The 21,423-nt window shown below is 41.8% G+C and overlaps 1 protein-coding gene across 2 annotated transcripts in view; it reads left to right on the top strand.

Moving 5' to 3' along the window:
- MARCHF3 (membrane associated ring-CH-type finger 3) overlaps positions 1-21,423 on the top strand; it is a 130,308-nt gene that overhangs the window by 73,659 nt on the left and 35,226 nt on the right. Inside the window, exon 2 of one of the 2 annotated variants that reach the window (XM_032476632.1) lies at positions 16,444-16,530. The exons of the other annotated variant lie outside the window; for it this stretch is intronic. The gene's annotated coding sequence lies outside the window, so the exon portion shown is untranslated. The remainder of the gene's footprint in view (positions 1-16,443; positions 16,531-21,423) is intronic. 2 annotated transcript variants of the gene reach the window in all.

Raw genomic sequence — 21,423 nt, 5'->3', positions numbered from 1 at the left:
GCTTTACAGCGCTTAAGACATGCTTTGCAATGTACAGTGTTTGAATAAAATGTATAGAAACACTAAACTCCATCTAATATAAATGACTTGTCCTCTCATGTTTTCTTACCATGTCTCGTGTATACTTATCTGTCTGTGTTTTATTTGTATGTCTGTATCCACAGTCATTACAGTAAATGCCTTTAGGACAGGGACTACATTTGCTTTTTTGAAGCAAGAGAATGATCTTTACATTCTTAAATGGCTTTTAACAAAACTAATACAAAGACTAATATTTTATGAGTTGTGAAAATTATGTGAAATTAAAAATTCAGTATCTATAAATAACATTTTCTTTAAAGTTCTTTATAACCACGCTTATCCATTTAATATTGTCTATGGCTGTTTTCATGTTACAATGGCAAAGTTGAGTAGTTCTGACAAAGATCAAATGGCCTGCAAAGCCTGAAATATTTACTCTTTGGCCAGGCACAGAAAAGGCTTGCCGACTCCTGGCTTAGGATAACTAGTAGAGCCCCTGAAATGTTCAGGTCCCATCAGTAAATGCTACAATAGCCATACTGAGGCTTTCAGGATTTTCACTGCTTCTTAAATAAAATGGGCAACTGTGGAAACCTTGCTGTGGTGCCCTTTTTTAAAAAGCCACAATGCAATTGAATAGCTCAAAATGCTCAAGAAGACTTGCTTTCAGCCTCTAAGATAGCTATGAAATTCATTTTAGGTAAGAAGCGCAAGGTAGGAAGCTGCGACCTTGAATCTCAGACAGTACTAGGATTCTATAAACCAGTGATAATAACTGATATTGCATGGGGCTATTTAGACTGACTGAGTTGATCTGTTCGTTGTCACTGTAAGATCTCCTCATTGCATGCTTATACCTTACAGGACTTAGCTCTCATTTCTTCCCCGGACCTCTTCCACAGGCTGAGTGCCTGGGAATCTGTCTGGGATGGAAACAATAGTGGTGGTGGAGTCAGGGTAACTGCTGGCAGCCTTACCAACAGAAGGGCCCCCAGACACTTCCATGGTGCTCGCTCCAATGAACCAGCAAATGAACGAATGAATGTGCTTTCCTGGGGCGGGGCCCACATGTAAACAGTGACTCTGCCAGAATCTTACTTTACTCTGTATTTTGGGGGGGTTGGGGAGGTAATTAGGTTTATTTATTTAATTTTCTAAATGGAGGTACTGGGGATTGAACCCAAGACCTTGCAGAATCTTACTTCAGTGCTGTCCCAGACCTACATCCAAGTCCGTCCTGCCTTGTTCAGATTCTTCTCCGTGGGACACTGTTCTCACACATAACACAGGCTCTGGCTTAAGTTTTGAAAACCCAAGCACAATGCTAAAAACTGTTTCTAACAAGTGTGAATTTTCCCACCTGTTTTTTTTTTTTTTTCTATTTATTACACTTGCTTGTTGGGTAGATGGTGACATTTTTCTCCACAGTTTAGAGAAGATGACAATTTTTTAAAAATAGGTTTGAACTTCTAATCTTACCTGCAGTGTTAGAAAGCTCCTGAAATGCAGCTCAGCTCAAAAGGGCTTAAGAGGACACAGGCCTCGTTTTAACACGTTCAATTCAGCATCTCTCCCTTTCTAGAGACTTCAGGAATTGTTCATCATTCTTCCACCAAATTCTGAACATAACATTTCCGAACCAGAATAAGTTATAATGCAGTGCTGGTAGTTTTACCTGAATTATAAAATTAACTTCTGTTTCTTTTCTAATCAGAACTCACACTCAACACTTCATCTTCTTTCTAAAACAGAATTGGAGGAAATTTTGTGAACTTGTAGTTTTACATTTTCCACTACTCACAGTAACATTCATTAGTTTTTGAAAAGCAAAGCTTTAGGGGGAGGGTATAGCTCAGTGGTAGAGTGCTTGCCTAGCAAGCATAAGGTCCTGAGTTCAATCCTCAGTGCCTCCATTTAAAAAAAACAAGTAAGTAAGTAAAACTAACTACCCACCCCCAAAAAAGTATACAGTGCTATTGTTAATTATATTTCAATAAAACTGGAAGAAAAATAAATTAATTAAGTGAATTTTTTAAAAAAGCAAAGTTTCTAAGACTCATCTACTTGAAAAAAACAAGCAAGCAAATAAATAATACCCAGTTGCACTACAATTGTGATGGCCATCTAGTGGAAAGATATCTTTCACTGTTCAGCATAAGAGATCACTTTAATTAAGACTTTATTAGTGCTTAGGTGAAAAGGAGATAAAACACGATCTGCTATGGAATGAGAGGCAGAATTTTTACATTCAATTCTTACTATCTGTGGATTCTATATTTGAGAATTTACACCTACTTGCTGAAATTTATTTCTAACCCCAAAGTCAATACTTGCAGTGTTTTCATGGTAATATGCAGGTATGCACAGAGAAGTGAAAATTTTGAGTCACCCTCTGTGCACCTTCCTAGCCAAGGTCAAACAAGACAGTGCTCTGCTCTGCCTTCTGGTTTTGGTTCTCATATTGAAGCAGGTGTCTTCTTCGCAGTCTACTTTTGTGTTTTCTATTACTAATGTTGCTTTTTGAAATGGCCCAAGCATAGCACTGAAGTGCTGCCTAGTGTTCTAAGCACAAGAAGTCTGTGATGTGCTTTATGGAGAAAATATAAGTTAGATAAGTCTCATTAAGGCATGACTTATAGTATTGTCAGCCCTCAGTTCAACATTAATGAATCAACAACATATAGTAAATGGGGGGGGAGGGATAAATGGAAGTTTGAGATTTGCAAATATTAACTACTATATATAAAAATAGATAAAAACAAATTTCTTCTATATAGCATAGGGATATTCAATATCTTGTAGTAACCTATAATGAAAAAGAATATGAAAATGAGTATATGTATGACTGAAACTTTATGCTGTACACCAGAAACTGACACATTGTAACTGAATATACTTCAATTTTAAAATATATATATACACATACAGTAAATAAGCTATATTTAAACAGAAACACACATAAAACAAGGCTATGTATTGATTGATTGACGAAACTGTGACATGAGGCACACAGGAGCCTGACCTGAATTTCCCCTAGGAGCAAAGTTTCAGTGTTCGCTAATTCAGCGTTCTCAACAATTTATAACTACCTCGAATAAGAAGACTCAGCCATATTTGGATTTCATTTCTATTCAAGTCTTATATTTGGGGCTTAAGTATTGTTAGTCCAGATGAACCTCTGGCTGTTAAAATTACAACTATATTTTATAATTACAACAATTATTTTCAAAGCACTAACAAGAATTGTTTCCAGTCCTTCCCAGATAATTACCACCCTCTATTTTATTTATTAATACTGTACCAGGTTCCAAAAGGAATCATACTGAGGGCTGAATGCCCAGCACAGATGATATAGGAAGGGGTTGAGGATAAGGAGGAAATGACAAAATAGGTAGCAGCCAAGGAAGTATTAGTAACTATTTCCCCCATCTCAACCACTTCTGAGACCTTTGCCCACCCTGGCCAAGCAGTTTATACCACTTAGGGAAGACTTCCTTTCAAATGAGGAGGAAAGGGCATGAAGGGTGGGATTATACGGATGAGATGTTGATCCAGCCTTTTCATACAGGGAAAGTAGAGCCAAGAGGATGGAGTTGTCAATGAATGAATGATATTAATAGTGTTAAAGCTGAGGGCCACCTGTTAAAGTCAACCCTAACATAAGGTTATGTTTGTAGTAGAGTTGGATGCTAACAGGAATTTGTACATGGCGCTGTTATTACGCACTATCCAAAAAGTGCAAAACCTCTGGCAATCTTTATAAGGTTTTCCAAGAAAAAGAGCTATTTGCAACTTTAGTGACTAATGTATCCACAGAATTCACTTTCGTGGGAGGATAATCTTTGATTTCCTGCCCAAATCCCGAAATACCTAATTTTAATAGCAAAGGAGATCCATGTGGATTTTGTTTGTTGTCTGTAAGAAATAAGGAAAATTATTTATTTTGGCTTCTGCAAAACTGAGGAAATATTACATTTCCTTCATTATAATGCACCTGTGAGGTTATTTCTCTCAAACCAGATCCTAATTTTCTGTAATTCAGTAAGACAGCTCACAGAACTTTCTAGCCAATGGTTCTAAAGTGCTGTGGGGAAAAAATTAAATCATTGCTCAGGATGGGAAGTGGATGAATTGTGATGCTTAAAAAAATGTGTGATGATTCACATATAAGAAGTTTCATCCACAATATGAGCCTTTTGGGAATTCTAAGGAAAGTGATTTAGCTTCAAGTTTTTTTAAATTTATTTTCTACTTTGGTGCCCTACTCATTAAAAAAAAAAAAAAACAGTTATATGGAATCAAATCAACAGAGTTGAGAATGATGTTCTACTCTCATCTAAGTAAAATGTATGATTTTGCAACTGTATATTGTAAAGATTTAATCATGGAATCTTGCAACCATTACACACTGTCTTACCCAACCGTTAGATACCATGAATTCTTCCTGTTTCCAAATTTGACTCTTATCAAAAGAATATGTACTTTCCCTTTAAGCTTTCAGTCCTACTCAGTGTTATTAGGACACTCGGGAGTTCTTTTGTGGAATATGCTTGTCATAACTGGAGAAATCACCTACTTTATTATCTTTCGGGGAAAAGGTTTTCACATTTTTAATTTCCCTTGCCCTACTCCTCCTTCACACCCCACTCTCACCCCAGCCAGAATGACTAAGGGTACCTTGCATCATCTGTACATTCGATCTGTATTAAATAACAATAGTGATAACAAGGCACAGAAATTGGGGTAAGAAATGGAGTTATCAGGTTCTTCCGCTAACTTTAGGATACTGAGAAAATCGTAAAATCCCTTTGCTTTGGTTTCCTCATATATGAAACAGGTGAAAATGCTCACCAATTCTCATAAGGCCACATGGTTTAAATATACAATTGCTGGCCAGGTAATTATATAAATTCCAAACAAGAATGATAAGTGATGCTTTAGAAAAACTTGGCTGGTTATTACAGCTTCTGTTTACACATTTGTCTGCTCTACCAAGGATATGACTCACATTAAGTATATGGGGTTTTAGTCTAAATTGGCATGTTTCTGGTTAAAAAGAAAAAAGCCAACCACATGTTAATTTAGGGCACACTGTATTTATATGGGGGAAAAAAGGAGAGAGCATCCTGTCTGGGTCATTTTTTCTGTCCACTATTGACATCCGTGACTGGCACCCAGGGAGGAGGAGGGGCCGCCAGAGGATTCAGTTCTGAACTTGGTGTTGAGGACCGTCAATGACCTTTTGTCACATTGGTGCAGAGCTTTGTACTTGGGGGTATTTGCAAATTTCCCACTTCATTTTATTCCGACAACACCCAGGGTAGCTCATAGAGGCAGATTTGGTTCTCATGTATTCCTGATGAAAGAACTGAAGTTGAGGGAAAGGACACACCAGTGGCCCCAGCCAGTCAGCAGCAAAGAGCCTGGGGCCTCTGGGGCCTGACCCAGGGGTCTTCCCACCAAGCAGCTGTTTCCTGGGGCAGGCTGCCATGGACAGGGTTTGTCGAATTTCCTTCCCTAGAGATCTGTAATGTCATGTCTGCACCTATGGACTCAAAGAAATCCTTTGGGCTGCTTTTTCGATTATTTATGAAGAGGGCGTGTGCTTTTTTTGAATTTTGGTTTGGCTTACTCTGGTTTGGTTTTTGCGCTTATTGTTTGTTTTCTCAGGAGGTGGTTTAACATGCTTCCCCTCCTGAGGCTTCTAAAATGATATTTGTTCTTTCTTTTTTTCTCAATATGATAAAAATATATTTTATAAAATACAGAAAGGCTAGACAATAAAATTAAAATAAGAGCCACTTATTGCCCAGAGAGAACCACTGTTCACATATTGATATACCATCCTTCTGTCTTTGGTAGTTGAAATTATAGGTATAAATATTTGTATATTGCACTTTTTTTCCCCCCCACTTAGCCTTATGTTGTATTATGTTGTATTTTCAGTGCCATTAAATGTCGATTATAAAACTATATTTATGGTCTCAAATAATATGTTATATGGAAATACAGTACTATATGGAAGTACTGTATTTATTTAACCTTTCGCCAGCTGTTGGACAGTTGTCTTGTGCTACTAAAGGGAATGCTGCAATGTATAAAAGAGCACTGCAGATTGTGCATAAGTCGTCATCTGCATTTCTGATTATGTCCCTAAAATAGATTCTGCAAGAAGCAGTTCAAACATTGTGTTCTAAAAAATAGATTCCTAAAAGGAAGGCACAACCATTTTAAGGCCATTGATACACACTTGCCAAATGCTTTTCGGTGTGTGTGAGGATTCATCCCATGCTGAGAAGAACCTGTGTCTTCTCTGTCCAGCACACCCCTGTCATCTACTCTCTTACTGTGTGATCAGGGATCATGGATTACTTTTTACGTAGCCTGACCATCAGGTGGAAGGTAATTGGGAATTTGCTTAAATTTTACTTTATGGATCTTAAAGCCGTATATACATGTGTATACATACATATATTTAGATTATCAGCTCTTTGGTGCTTCCTGCTATATTAGTCAGTTCTCTCCAGAGAAACATAACCAATAGGACAGGAGGGAGGTAGATAGATAGATAGATAGATAGCTGGACAGAGAGACAGACACCTGGGTAGAGATTTATTATAATGAATTGGCTCCCACAGTTATGGAAGCTGACAGCCCCAAGATCTATTGAGTGAGTTGGCAAGCTGGAGAGCCAGGAGAGTCAATGGTGTTAGCTCCCTTCCAAAGCCTGGCAGGTTTGAGACCTAAGGAGAGCCAATGTTTTATTTCAAGTCTGAAGGCAGAAAAAAACTGATGTCCCAGCTCAAAGGCAGGTAGGCAAGAGGAATTCCTTCTTATTCAGGAGTCAGCCTTTAGTTTTATTCAGATCCTCTTTAGGGAAGGGTATCTGCTTTACTCAGTCTATCAATTTAAATGTTAAACTCATCCAAAAAGTACCCTCACAGAAATACTCAGAATGGTATTTGACCATATATCTGGGCACCTTGTGGCCCAGTCAAGCTGACACATAAAGTTAACCGTCACACCTACACTTTCCTATCACCTTTGCCTGCCTGTCTATCCCAACCAACAGCTACAGGTGACTGAAATAGCGACAATTTTTGTTTTCTTTAGCTGTTTCTGGTGGTTTTGCTACTTCCCATCATTCAGAAACAGAATGGGCATCCCCTCTTTAACTTGAGATGGTGGTATGTTTTGACACATAAAACCTGATGATGTGATGGTTAGATTCCAACTCCAGCTTTTAAGGAGCACAATCACCTAGTAGGCTTTCTGAATGTGGAAGTAATTGTACCATTTCAACTATAACAGCCATTTTATCCCCCAGTGGGGAAAATGTATCCTTGACTTCTAAATCAGGATGCCAGAAACATGCAGCTTGCACCGTGCTTCTGCCTCACACAGCACGTCAGGAACCTGGGCCTGGGTAGACAGGAGGGGATCTTTGACCTGAGAGTCTCCTTTTCTGCCATTTCCAAGTGTCCTGAATTGATGGGGAAATGGGAATTGCTTTACTTCTGAAGTATTGTGGATCTTCATCTACTCATTCAGTCATTCATTCATTACATTCATTCCTTTTTTTCTTTGTTTTCTCAACAGTACCCTCTGTGCCAGCTTAAGAAGACTATGTGCTTAAGGGCAAGTAGGAAGGGAATTAGAAATTCTTTGTTTTAGAGATGCTTGCAAGTCATTTCTAGGTTAAGATTTCAAATTCACTGTCTGCCTGTTACTTTTCCTGAATGACCTGTAGATAGGAGTGCTTGATCTCAAGTTTTGGTAAAGAACATAAGGATTATCCAAAACTCATGGGGAAAAAAACTAAAATAGCATAACTATCAAATAGTAGAGAGGATAGTAGACTGCTTAGAAGTTAGGTCACATAGAGGGTATTGTATTTCTAATAGGAGAGCTGTTATCAGCCCAATGATTTATTGTGTGATTTAGTGACCTATCAAGATAGTGAATTCATTTATTTATTAACTGAGTCAGCAAATATTATATGCCTGACACCTGTAAAAAAAAGAAGTGGGTCTTAATAGTATTATTCTAAAAAATAAAACATACCTTTTAATGCAGTCTTCCCAGAGACTGCATTGCCATTAAAGAAGATTGCTCATGTAAAGAAACCGCATGTGTTTTTGTAGTTTAAAAAAAAAATGCAGTTTACTGAAGCAGATTGGAGCTTTATTCCTTGAAACTAATAAAAGAGGCTTATGGGAGTTGGAAAGAAATAAAGAGAATGACTTTATAATCATTTGTAGATATGCAAGTATCTTTAAATGGCCTTTTTACTCTTTTTAATGAAAATATCCCCAAACCTCCACAGTAATGGGTAATTCACCTAGGAACTCATCTTCATTATTTGTGTGATTTTTAATTCCCCTAGCTTTTAGTTTCATGTACATCAAAACTACTTAAGGACTTTGAAAAGATACTGAAGAGAATGCCATGTTAAGAGCAGAAAAGTCTGTTATTGAATTTACCAGCACGATCATCGTTTGTAAATCTTAAAAATGAGGCCAATTTATGAACAGACCAAGCTGGAGAAAACAGCATGCCTCATCTGCATCCATACACACTGTCATCATGGATTAGCTCTGGTTGCATTTTCTCCCCTAACAGACGGGACACGTATTTTATGTCACCTTGAGATAGAACTTAATAAAAATCATGATGCAGTATAATCCAGCCTCTTTCAAGTGTCCAGATCCTTATGACCCAGATATCCAAAAAGCTGTAAATTGCTCCTTCCACATATCCCTGTTTTATTAAAAGGACATACATCTCTCCCTAACGTACCTAGTAAACATCCAAGTGGGCCCTGTGCTGAGTACTGTGTAAACAAGATAAAGACAGTGCCCCATTCTAGGAATGCTGGCATCAACAGATGGAAGTGGAATTACAAACTCAATTTGATTCTTCCTTTATTGTTAGGCAATAACAGAAAGAATGGGACCGTTCATTCCTCTGTGTCCATACTAAATGCTTCAGAGTAGCTATCTCATTCTGGGGCCAAACTGGTACCTGGCTCTTGGGTAAACCCAGGGAAGATAAAGGGGAAGTTCCAAGAGCTATAGTGGCCCACCTGGCTCCCCAGAGCCTCACAAATGCCCTTCATCAGAAGGGAGACAATCTATTCTGCATTGTATTGATGCTGTGTTTTAAGATAATATGCTCTGCACGCTTTATCTTTCGGTAACACTTAATTTCTTTAGATTCCTGATGTGCCTGGGTATGTGTGTTCAGTCTCACCCCAAAGTTCCCCTGGCAAGTTCTGATTTGTCTGCCCCAATCCAGGATTACACCATCCAGTGGCAGGATTCGTCAGGCCCACCTCTGTCCCTCTCTGGAGCCTTATCACAACAATTACCTAATCATAATCGGAGATGCTGAGAACAGGACCCTACTGGACAAGGCAATCCCTGTGGGCTCACTGCACAATGACTCTGTAAGGAAGTCAACCACCCTCTCCTTTTTCACAGATTGGCAACCTGACATGCAGAAAAGTTAAGCAATGTATCCAAGATTGAACCCTGGTAACTGGTGGCAAGAGCCAGGATTCAAAGCCACGTACCTGATTCCCAAGCTGCTTTTTTCCTGCTCCTCCACTCTTCCCATATTAGGACCAGTACTGTGATAAATGTCTGTTGGCTTGAGCAGAAATATCGAGAACAATAGTTTACCCTAGAGACATCTGAGGTTGCTATGACCCTAGCACAGTATTGCAGGTAGCAGTGTTTGCTGTGTGGCAAGCTCTCTGCTAGGTACTTGATATACATCATTCCATTTAATCCTCAGATTTGAGATGGGCGCCATTTAATCCTCAGCTTGAGGAGATGTAACTGATAGATGGAAAATCAAAGACTCAAACCAAAGGTGTCCAATCCCATGGCTCACATGCTGAATCACTGCAGCAAATAACCTTCTCCGACTTTGTTTTTAAACAAGAAAATTGTAACATTTTTACTGGTGAGGCTAGTGATTTCTGCCTTCTGTGCTAGTCAAGCTGACTATAGCCACTGGATGCGATGGTGCCTATTTTCCTCCCATTGTGCCCATATTAGAACTTCGCAGTAGGGATTATACTTGACTAGTCTCCAGGCTTCATGGCTAAGTCCAGAATGGTAAGGATTGTTAGCATAAACATGGCATTATATGCCAATCGTTAGTTGAATAAATTGCAGTTTTACTGGATTGAAAAGAAAGATGGCATTATGTAGGGTGCACGCACGCACACGCACGTGTGTGACGCGCACGTGTGTTAGAGGATATGCTTTTATTTTCATTAGCCAAGAAGTCAAGAGCTGAAAGCATGACTGGAGATCCAGATATCTGAGTAATGATATTACTTTCTGACAGAGAACTATTTACTAGAAAGATTCTCAGTGGGAATTGAATTGCTTTCACTAGTTTATTTAAAGTGTGCAATTCCCTTTTCACCTCTATTTCAAAAGAGAGTATTTACGCTTTTTCAGAATGTGTGAAAGTCCTCCATTTACAAAGTCACAGAAGATGTTTTCTGCCAGTTCCCTGGTTCAGCAGCTCTCAGTGAGTTCCAGCGAAGCCAGGAAAAAAGGGCTTCCATCCTGCTCATCCCCTGTGGTGTGCCTTTCCTGCCCCTTTCCCCTCGTGTGTAAAGTAGCAGTCCCCACACTGGTGTCTGCAGGGCCATTTAGGAATTTCCTCCGATTCCATCCCTTGATTATTCCTCGTCTCACTGCTTTGCTAGTCTTCACTCAATTTCAAACTTAATGGAAATTCAGATGGGCACATGAGCATCTAGGTTTCCCAAAATACACATTTTTCATGAGTGCTTCCCTCTTAAAGCGTGTGGACAGAGCCAGCATATTAGCTTCCCGTTATCATTCTGTTTTAATGTCTAACTGACAGATGCCTGTCAGTGAAACAAGGCGATAATGGGCAGAAAATACCTCTGCTCATAGCAAAAAAGAAAGACCCTGGATTTCGTCAGTCTCAGAGACACTTGTCAGCTATTGTTAAGGAAGACTTATAAATGCCTCTGTGGCGAATACCTACGAATGACCTAAATGTTTTCACCCTCATTAGTAAGAAGACGAAAAGAGAGCTGTTTCTCATACATGTGCAGATTTCACCCACATGCAGTCTCTCCCCTCAGTGGAAACTTGCCCAGTGTGTTCATGTATCACCACCATGGCGGCCTGAAGCTGGGTGTGGCCAGGCCAGATGGCACCTGCAGACCTCATTGGATGGGAATGGCTTCCTGGCAGGTCACAGACGAAGCCCAATAATCTGACACAGGCTTAATGACCTCAACTAGCCAGTCTGAAGTGGTGTGGTTCTGCTGACTCACTCCCAGATGCTGGTGGCACCCTCAGATGTATTCAATAAATAATAAGACAGTGGAAATCCACCAGGGCAAATGACACTAAGTCATCTGTGCCACAATAAGCAGAAGAGGGTAGATTTTAAGATTGTTCTATTTCTCAAGGGGTCAGTAAATGCCGAAGGCCTCTGTCTGCAGGGAGTGGTCAGCCTAGGGAAAGACCCTATCAACCCTAAAGACAAGAGTCACACATCAAAGTAGGCAAGGGGCACAGTGCCCGGCCTTCCAGTCGGAGGAGAGCTACAAGATGGCAGGGACTGTACTCGGATGTATTTTGTGTCCCTTTAAATCACAAATCCAATTCTCTATACTCAAGCAGAAAGTTTAGCTATAGGGTGTTTGGTTTCATTTTTGTTTAATTTCAGTAAAGACAGGTGGACCTCTAAGAATAATACAGACAATAACAAAAGCAACTCAGTTACTACAGGAGGTACCCAAGGAACCAATTCCTTACTCTGAAATTGGCAAAGGAAAGAATTAAACAGTAATCATGCCTTTTCTGTGCAAGTTGTATTTCAGAATAACCAAATAGCAAGGGTTGATGAAGGGAAGTCCTTCACATGAGAATTCTAGCCACGAAATGTGGAAGGGAAGTTAGAATTGGAAAAGCATAATTTTGTCACGCCTAAATGAAAAAATTGATCCAAGTACCTGTAATCAGTAGATGTGATCATTAGACCTTTAGAAATACTATGGGGAACTTCACAATGGAGGAATCAGGCTGCCATCACCTGAACCCACTAAAAGTGGATGATGATGATGATGATGATGATGATGATGATGATGATGATGATGATAGATATTAGGAGCCTTCTGGCAATGATGTAACAAAATAAGTACACAGCACCAACTATGAGGTATTGTTGCCAAAGAGTTGAACTTGAACTTAAGCCAATCATTAAATTTCCAGAAAATACAGGCAATAGAAGAACAAGTTAAGTGATACCACAAGAAAAATTAAATGTGGCTATTGAGATGTGGCTCAAGAGGCACCCTATAAGAGTTTCTTTAGCAAGACAATGGCATGGGGAACAAACACATGTGAGAGCGACTCAAGAGATGTATCCAAACATCACACCTTGTTTGGATCATTTAAACAAAGCCACCATAAAAGATTTTTTAAGACAGTTGGAGAGATTTGAATACAGTTTGGGTAACAGATGATGTCAAGGAATTATTAAGTTTGTTAGGTATGATGATGACTTTGTATTTCTATAAGAATGTCCATATTTTTTAGAAATTCGTACTGAAGTAGGTAGGGGTAAAAATGACAATTTCTGAGACTTGCTGAAATATCTTAATAGGATGGAAGGAAGGAAGTGAGGGCAAAACAAGTGTGACAAAATCCTGATTAAGTGTTAGATTGGGAGGATGGAGAATATGTAGGTTTACTGCAGTATTCTCCCTATTTAAAATTTTTCATGATAAAAATATTCTTAAAAAAGAGTAATAGCTCTCTCAGAGGAGGTGGTGGGGATCCATTAGAGATGTGATTAGAAAAATGTCATTACCTGATGATAAAAAAATTTTGTTTTTTTCTTATTTTTTTGATTATATCCTTTATTAAAAAAAAAGAAACTAGTTTTGTTAGAATTTTTTTGAGTAGCCACTAGAAACCAATTTCATTGCTTTACATCAAGCAATTGGATAAGAATTTGGGAAACAATAGTCTCTGGTGTGAAAGTGAATGCTGATCTTAGCTGGAATAACTTGCTTTTTTCAGCATTTGCCGTGGCTGGTCTCCAGGGACTTATCTGGCTACATGTGTTTTTCACATTTATTAGTGAAATTGGAGAGTCAAGAGTAAAACACAGTTCTCGGGAACATTGTGTTAATTTGTGACACACTAGAGATTTTTTAGCCCATAAAGCAAATGAATGAGCTCCGTGGGGGGGTAACTGTTATTTTCACCCTGGAAGGCAGTAAAGACCCACTGTATTTATTAAGTACCAAGAGAATGGAAAATGAATAGTTCTGTGAAAATAGAAAAATACACCCTCACTATTGCTAGTAATAGTGGAATTTTTTTTTTGTCTGTTCTGAAGGAAAACTACTATCAGATGAAAATTTAAAAGTAAAAGTAGACCTCTGTACAATATTTGGCTGTATGGTCTTGGATAGTAACTTAATTCAGTGTCAAAATAAAGTTATTTTGCTTTCTATCAAACAGGCGGGATCAACTTAAGGAATCTCATTCATTATTTTTGCAGAACCAAACACTCAAAGAAATGAACAGACCAGATATTTCACTTAGAACCTTCCTCCTGAGTGGTTGAAGGCTAGGGGAAGGTCTGGTGGGAAGACAGACAGCCCTCTGTGTAAGCTGATGCACTGGCACATTTCTTGCAGGCTGTAAACCCTCAGCTCCCCTGGAGGCTTGGGGACAGAGCAGGCTGGTTCTCACAATGAGAACATCCAGACAAAGCTGACACTCCAACAGGTGGGGACTGTGTAAGATGCAGGGACCAATGCAACTGCCAAAGTCAAGATGCATAGTGAGATGGGACAGGCAGCCAAAGCAGCAAGTGCAGAAGGGGGCATGTGCTCTGCTTAGAAAACAAGGCGTCAGGGTTCCTTTGAAGGGGTTCAGAACTGCTTTGCATTGAGGTTAAGTAGGAAGTAACCATTCTCCACCGATTCACGGTTCACAAGAATCTAGGATATACGGCTGTAAAGAAATCAAATGATAAAGTGATCTCAGGTAACTTGGCCCTTGGCTAAGTATTACTTTTTCTTGTGCTTGTTTATATCTTGCTGATTTAAAAGTCTGGATGGCAGAAGGGGAGGGTATACCTCAGTGGGAGAGTGCATGCCTAGCATGCAGGAGGTCCTGGGTTCAATCCCCAATACCTCCATTAAAATAAATGAACAAATAAACCTAATTACCTCCTCCACTAAAAAATTCACCAAATAAATACGATATTTTTTACAAAGTAAAAGACTGGACACATTTTAAGCAACCAACAAAAAGAAACTATGGTTTAGTGTGTGTATGTGAGTGTGTATAGTGGAGGGGCAGGGGAGCAGTGTCTCAGTGTCTAAGGGCTGAGGGGGCGTTTCTGTGTTTTTCACCTGTGTTTATACAAGTCTATCAAAGCAGATGTCAGCAGGCCCACAGACAGAAGATGGGAGGGTACTGAGGAGGACTGCAGAGGGGTGGGCTAGGCAAAAGGACTGGAGGTAGGATCTGGAAGAACCTCTCTTTCCCCCTCACCCAGCCCTCGGCTGTAGTGAGAGGACCCTACTGCACTGCACTCTTAAGCACTGCCCGTCACCAAGTGGCTACCACAAGCCAGGCACACACCCACCCCAGGTCCAAAGGGTCAGGGGAGAAACTGAGGCTTAGCACCAAGTAAGTGCTGGTTAGCAGTTCAAAGCCAGGACTCCCTGATCCAAAACCAGAACTCTGTCCCCTCCCCCTCAAAGGCTTCCAAAGGTTGCCCTGAATCCAAAGACAAGGCAACACAGAAACACCCAGAGACTCTGTCTGGTCTCTAAACCACATGGGAAAATAGAAAATAACAAGTGGGGTTTGGTGAACTGTTAGCAATATGAAGCATATAATACAGAGCCCATCCATCATGCCAAAGATGGAGCTGAAAAGCAAAATCCAGAGAGTTTTGGTCTTTGCTCTGCCCTTGCCTTGCTATTCCTTGGCGAGCTGAGCCACCTCAGATATTCTTGCATGGAAAAGGTCAACCAGCCAGCGTCTCTTGGGGCTTCAGCAAACACTGCAGGGAGGCCTGCCCCGCCACCCCACCCTGAGCCTGGCAGGATGCAGAGCCCAGACACTGCCCTGTGAGAGGGCAAGACTGCAGCCTCCCTGACGTCTTGGTGAAATGCAGCCGGGGAAAGCCCCAAGGAACCTGGTGGCTTAAAATAAGCTACAGCTGGCTTTATTCCAGGGCCTGGGAGGCTGGGGTTAAGAAGGAAAACATCTGTGTAGCTAGTACTGAGTTGTTTGTACAAGGAGGGTGAGGTATGCCTTGGAATGATCCCCAAATCAACTTCCTTCAGTGGCAGGCATTCACTTGGATGCCAGTGGAAGTTGTGTATAAACCTAACCACAAATCCGGAACTTGTTCTGAGGTTCAGTTCTCATTTGTAGCAGAAATGTTTTCCTCCCGTATTATCAGATATCCTGGTCAGCTTGCCGTGCCTTCCATATCTTGCTTACGCTAAACAGGTAGCTGTTTGGCACCGGGCACGCTGAATATCATTTAAAGAATACACATTTATTTCTCATCTCCAAGTAATATCCTGTGAACATCTCATTCTACTTTGCCTGCTCCCCTCTATTTTTTCAAACTTGACATTTCAACTTTTCTGATGTGCCCTGATTGTTCCCGAGCCCCTGGCACTCATCTGGGCAGCTCTGTTTCCCCGTGACTCCCCCATCTCAGCAGGGCTCCATGTGTAGGAACCAGTTGTTATTTATAAGCGTGATTCAGCTGTCGCTGTGTCTTTGAACACACAGGGCTGTTGTGGGATTTTAATTGCCATTTTCATCTATATAATTAAAATTAAATGAAAAAAATGGATAGCCTCCAAAATCTGAATTAATTTCATGTGAACTTCTTGAGGGGAAAAAATATGTATAAATATGATCATTGTCACTTGATTTGCCATCAGCAGAACTAGAGGATTTTACCTGGCTGAAAATAAAATACAGTCATTTTAAATGGAAGAAAAAATGAGTCTGATACTTCTTGTAGCTGAGAATCAGTTTATCACATGGATGGGAAGCAATAACCATGTATACGGAGAACTAGTTGCTGTTACACTCTCTGGATCCACCTTGCTGTATGCTGGTCTGGGTTTTTTTTCTCCCCGTGGTTCATCGTTGGTGTTTACATATTTCTCAACAAAATGTCGTAACCTCCACCTTAGAACTTCCTTCATGCTCAGAAACGGGCATCCACTTGCTCACTCTGCTCTGTAAGTGTGACAGCGAGCACAGAGCAGGGCAGAATGAGATGACAAAAAGAGAGGTTTTGTTTTTGTTGTTTTTCCGGTTTTTTAAAAATTCATTGGGCAACCAGTCTTTCACTCTGCAGACTCATCAAGCACCTGATGGACATGTTTATAAAGACTTGGATGGTCACTTTATTTGGAATGACAAACTCTCCGCTCTACATAATGAGGTCAGTGAAGCATCCAGAAAAGAAATGTATAATTTGGTAGCTTGGGTCTGTAAGCACAGCCCTGCCGCGGCTATTTAAGTTTAATGAAGCAGCTACTTTGCCACTAACACACTCTTAGTGAATAGCCTCCTTGGCGTGTTTTTGAAAACTTAAATGTTGCTGGTAATCATGTCCCAGCAATCTCCTCGGAGAGCCTTTGTGCCCTGTTCTCAGAAGGAATATGCCGCTTTTACATGTTAATGGTTTTGAAATTAGTCGTTTGCTCCATTTTCTTTGCAAAGGAAGGTCAGTGTGTGATTTCCTGCCTGCCTTCATTTTCTCTGAACATTCAGGATACTCTTAAATCAGTTCATCGGCCTTGCAGGGCACTGTCTGGTTATAACATGCCTGAAAAGCCGGGGAAATGTTCTGTCAAAGAGCGTTACTATTCTCAGAGACTGTTCTTAGAATTCAAAGTCTCAAAATCTAACTCAGAGGGGAAAGTTCCTGGACAGGCCATTATTGCTATTTTTTCCCCTTTCAATCACCAACCAGCTTGTATCACCCATTCCTTGGCCTCATTAGAGGAGGCCTTGCTCCCTGAACATGCAGCTCCTGCAAGAAGGTGAAGGGACATTCAGAGATCCCTTTTGAAGCAAATTTGCTCATGTAAAACTAAGGTCAGGCTTCTGAATCCCAGACCAGTGTTAATGATGCGCAACTCTGTGGGAGCAGAAAGCCATCTAGCCATTCCATAGTTCCACACTTTCATTCCCTCAAATTTAGGGCATCTGGTAGTTTCCCCTGACTTAGCAGGCGCATGACTGCTAATGGAAAAGTTCCATGTCCTCATGGCTCTGCAGCCCTGGAAAGAGTCTGGGGAACCCTCCAGACTGTTTGGTGGCCTCTGCTTTTCCTTGGCAAATATAAAGTAGGACATAAAATGGCTAGACCCTGACCACCAGAAACTTCCTAGGAATACCTAGTGAGTTTTCAAAAAATATTTGTTTGAATGGATGAAGGAATGAATGGATCTTTGATTTGCTCTCTTGACCATCTCTGGTTGTGGAGGTGACACAGGACCCTTCCAGGATATACTGGGACCTGAGGAGCCTACTTGTTAAAATCTCTGGAATTGGCATTAGGGTGGAATTTGGAAGTCCAGTCTTGCTTTTAAACTGCTCCTTCAAGCTTGGACCTGCTCAGACCACTGCCCAGGCAGCCCACACGACCAGGTAGTGCCAGCACACACACCCTCATGTTGTTATTTTCACCTTTAAATCCTGTGGGTAATTTTTATACCCAAATGGAGACGTCAGCATACCAGGTGCCTCCCTCAGAGAGCCTTCACACCCTACATCTAAGAGATTAAAGTTGACTTGGCACTGAAAATACAGGTCTGGTAGAAGCTGGCCTGAAAAGGCTCCTGGGAGTGGCTTGTGTTTTATTTTCCAGTGTATTTATCATGCAGTAGATCAGCTAAGATAATGGAAGCTGATGTAACAAATAGATTGAAGTATCTCAAACATAATAGCGGTTTTTCATCATGTGTCTTTACTGAACATTTTCATGAGAAAGTGGAACCTGTGTTGGGGGATATGAAGGTGACAGGTCTAGGGAGAGTGAGGAGAAGCGGGCGTGAGGAAAAGACTTTTTGTGCTCCCAGCTGGGAGAGGTGGTGTGGGACAATGTCAGGGCTCAAGTGTGATCCAAAAGCTGCAGTGAGTACAACCTGACCAGCCACAGAGAAAGACAGTTTTAGAAGACCGAAACGAGATGCAGCCCAGGCAGGGAAAAGAGCAGGAAATAAGGTTAACATAGTAATAAACTGTGCATGTGCATGGATCCTGGCTCATGGCTCATTCCACCTTACAAAGCACGTTCACATGTATCATCTTATTTTCAGCCTCACAAACCAGATGAGGTGGCTCAGGAAGTATTAATACCCCAATTTCAATTATGCAGGAAATCTCAGCAAAGTCTGAGGGACTGCGTGGTGAACCAGGGTGCGGGCTTGGGTGTCCTGACTCTAACAACAGAGCATTTCCCGTAACTCCATTATCCTTATGGAGGTTGGGGAGGGGGTACTGCCGAGGCCAGAGGGCTGCAGAAGTGAGCAGGGCACGTTTCCCTGCCCTGCCCCACATCCTCTGGCCGCATCCTCATGCTGCCAGCCAGATTCCCATGGAAATCACTTACCATTGAAGCCCATTCAGAAATGCAGCCACGATCTGCTGCAGCCTGGCTGGGTCCTTGCTTTTGTGAAACTGTACTGTGTCCTTTAACGGGGTCAAAGTTTCACAGACAGGCCTTTTTATCTTAACAATTGTCTAATCAGGCTTTCATTTTTGTAACCATTCCCTACTTTTTCATTCGCCTCCCTCTCCTCCACCTAGTCCCAGTCCTCCCACTGAGTGCAGCTGAATTTGGCCAGCACCAAATCATGTTTTATTCCCAGCCTGAGGAATTATATAAGGTGTCAAGCCTGTCCAGCAAAGAACCCCTCCCATCAGTGTAATCGGAGGTTTCAAGTTTCTACAGACACTGCTCCTTCCCAGCGTCGCGTGTTTTTGTCCTGAGAAATCCCAGAGAACAGAATTCTTGGGTGGACGTCCTAGGAGCAGCACTGATAAGAAAGTGGTCAAATGGTGCTTGACATTTTGCAGAAAGATCAGTGGAAGAGCAGCGCTAGGCTAACAAACCCACAGCTCAGCTCTTTCTAGCATTCACGGCAACAGCCTGCTGTTTTCCCAGGTGGCTCTGGAAGAGACAGGGGAATGCAGTGGGCCATTTGTCACTGCCCCAGGTGCAACATATGTATGCCAATTGGTGCCCGAAGCTTGCGAGGCCCACTCCTGGCCCACCCACCTCTGGGCTTCCTTTGGCTGAGTCTGGGGAGACTGCTCCCGTCTCTCTTTCTCCACCTGATTAGATTCACTCTTCTGGGGCTGGAACCAACTTGGTCCCTCCCACCGAGATCAAGATGCCCAACTTCCGTGTCATCTCTCCCATCCCATTTTCAATTCAAGACTTTGAGGAGTGCGGGGACTCATCGCGGGCATGCCGGACTTAGTATCTCAGGGTTATTCTGCTGTGTGGTGGTCAGTGGATATGCTGGGCTGTTGTTCAATGAGTGCTGGACTCGACTCTCGTTTCAGCCAGGTCCTAAGTTGGTTTCAGGGTTCTGCAGGGATGACACAGAGGAAAAGCTGGCGCCTACTTGCAGAAGAAGCCAAGGTAGAGGAGCCTTTTGTTTCTTTATGCCCAACTCAGCAGTCGGCACCCTTTGTGAGTAGAATAAACTCATCAGATGGCGGATAATATCCCGTTCGCCATTGAGAAGACAAGTGAAACGAAGCATATCATCCAGAAGCGAAATTACAGATACAAAATAAGTGTAAGGGAAACTCTACTTCCAGAATTGTTTTAAGGACATTTTCTCACAGATTTAGGTCATACATCTAGAACTGCCCTTTTGTTGAGGACTTCATCTAGGTTGTAAGTGAATGAACTTGGGGACCCTGTGTGCCTGATTGACAGTCCCTCGCTGAAGGTAGCCTCACTGCTGACAAGCCTGGCCTTTTCTCCCTCTGCATCCCTCTCCGCCTCCTTCCAGCTCTGACGAGCGGAGGAAGCCCTTGGCCCTCAAGTTGGAGTTATGCAAAACCCGAAAATAGACTTTTGGAGTGTGCCCAGACATAATGATTCCACACAGCAAGAAGGTCACTGTGTCTGCTTTTCCTGCCAACACACCCCTGGCTCTTAATCTATGGCTGCCTTGTGAAGCATGAGAGCTGTGCCAGGAAGTTACACTTTGTGGCTGCGAGGCATTATGAGAATTTAAAATCGTGTCAATGGGGTTTTACAAGGGTAGGCCAGGGGAGGAGTGTTAGACATAGCTTTCCAAGCCGGCCTTTGGACATCCTCTTTGTGCTGTGGCCTGAGAGCTAGCATAATTTGGTTTAAAAAAAAAAAAAAAGCTATCTGACCCCAACTACAAATCAACTCCACCTTGCCAACCCTGCCAACCCTGCCAACCCTACCAAAAATGGACAAGACATCCACCCCAAAAGTTTACTGTTTGGTTATTCAAGCAGTGGGATTTTGAATAAGTTTTATTGTTTTCTTTTTGCTTTTCTGTACTTTCTATAACATATACTTCTTACTTTTGCAGTACGAAAAAAAAAAAAAACAAATCCTATTTAACTAGCTAATTTTTGTATTGATTCTTGAATGCCTGGTACCTGGGGGTTGAGAAGCCCAGCAGAGTCATGACAACAGCATAGAATGGGCAGCCCAACCTCTGCTCCCACATCAGGCTCCAGATCAGGGCTGGTGTCCACCCCTTTCCCCATTGCTGGGTTCCAAAGGGCCCCTGGGAGAGGCCAGACCGCAGACACTGGGAGGACTAGAGGCAGCCAAGGAGGAAAGGAAAGGGAGCACACTGGAGCGAGGCCAGCCAGACACCTCATCCGGAAGGAGGGGATTCCGTTCCCATCCAACTGGCTCTGATGGTCAGGCCTGCTTGATATGTGCTTGTCGGCTGGGACGGTGTCAGCTCGAGGTCACCTGGAAACATTGCATTCTCCTCCTGAGAATGTCCAGTTGATGCACATTGTTCTGGAAGTTGGGAAGATCCTATTTTCCAGAGCTGAAGGAATCGAGTAAAATGTGATAAATAGGGACAAATATTTGGGGGAAAAAAAACCCTTTGAGGAATTCCAAAAATCCTCTTAGGGTTGGGGCAGATTTATTTAGACTCCGGGCCTTGACCACCCGGACTGGTTATTGACAGGAACTCAGTCTGTCCACCAGTCCTGCTGCTGTCTACTGGTCCAGGCCATGCCAGCTTCAGGAGCTTGACGTGAGCAGGCTGGGCAGAGGCAGCCTGTGTGGACCATGAAACTGTGTCCT

This window comes from Camelus ferus, chromosome 3 (genome assembly GCF_009834535.1).
Source record: "Camelus ferus isolate YT-003-E chromosome 3, BCGSAC_Cfer_1.0, whole genome shotgun sequence".
Lineage (NCBI taxonomy): Eukaryota > Metazoa > Chordata > Mammalia > Artiodactyla > Camelidae > Camelus > Camelus ferus.
This window is presented reverse-complemented; position numbering and strand designations above follow the sequence as displayed.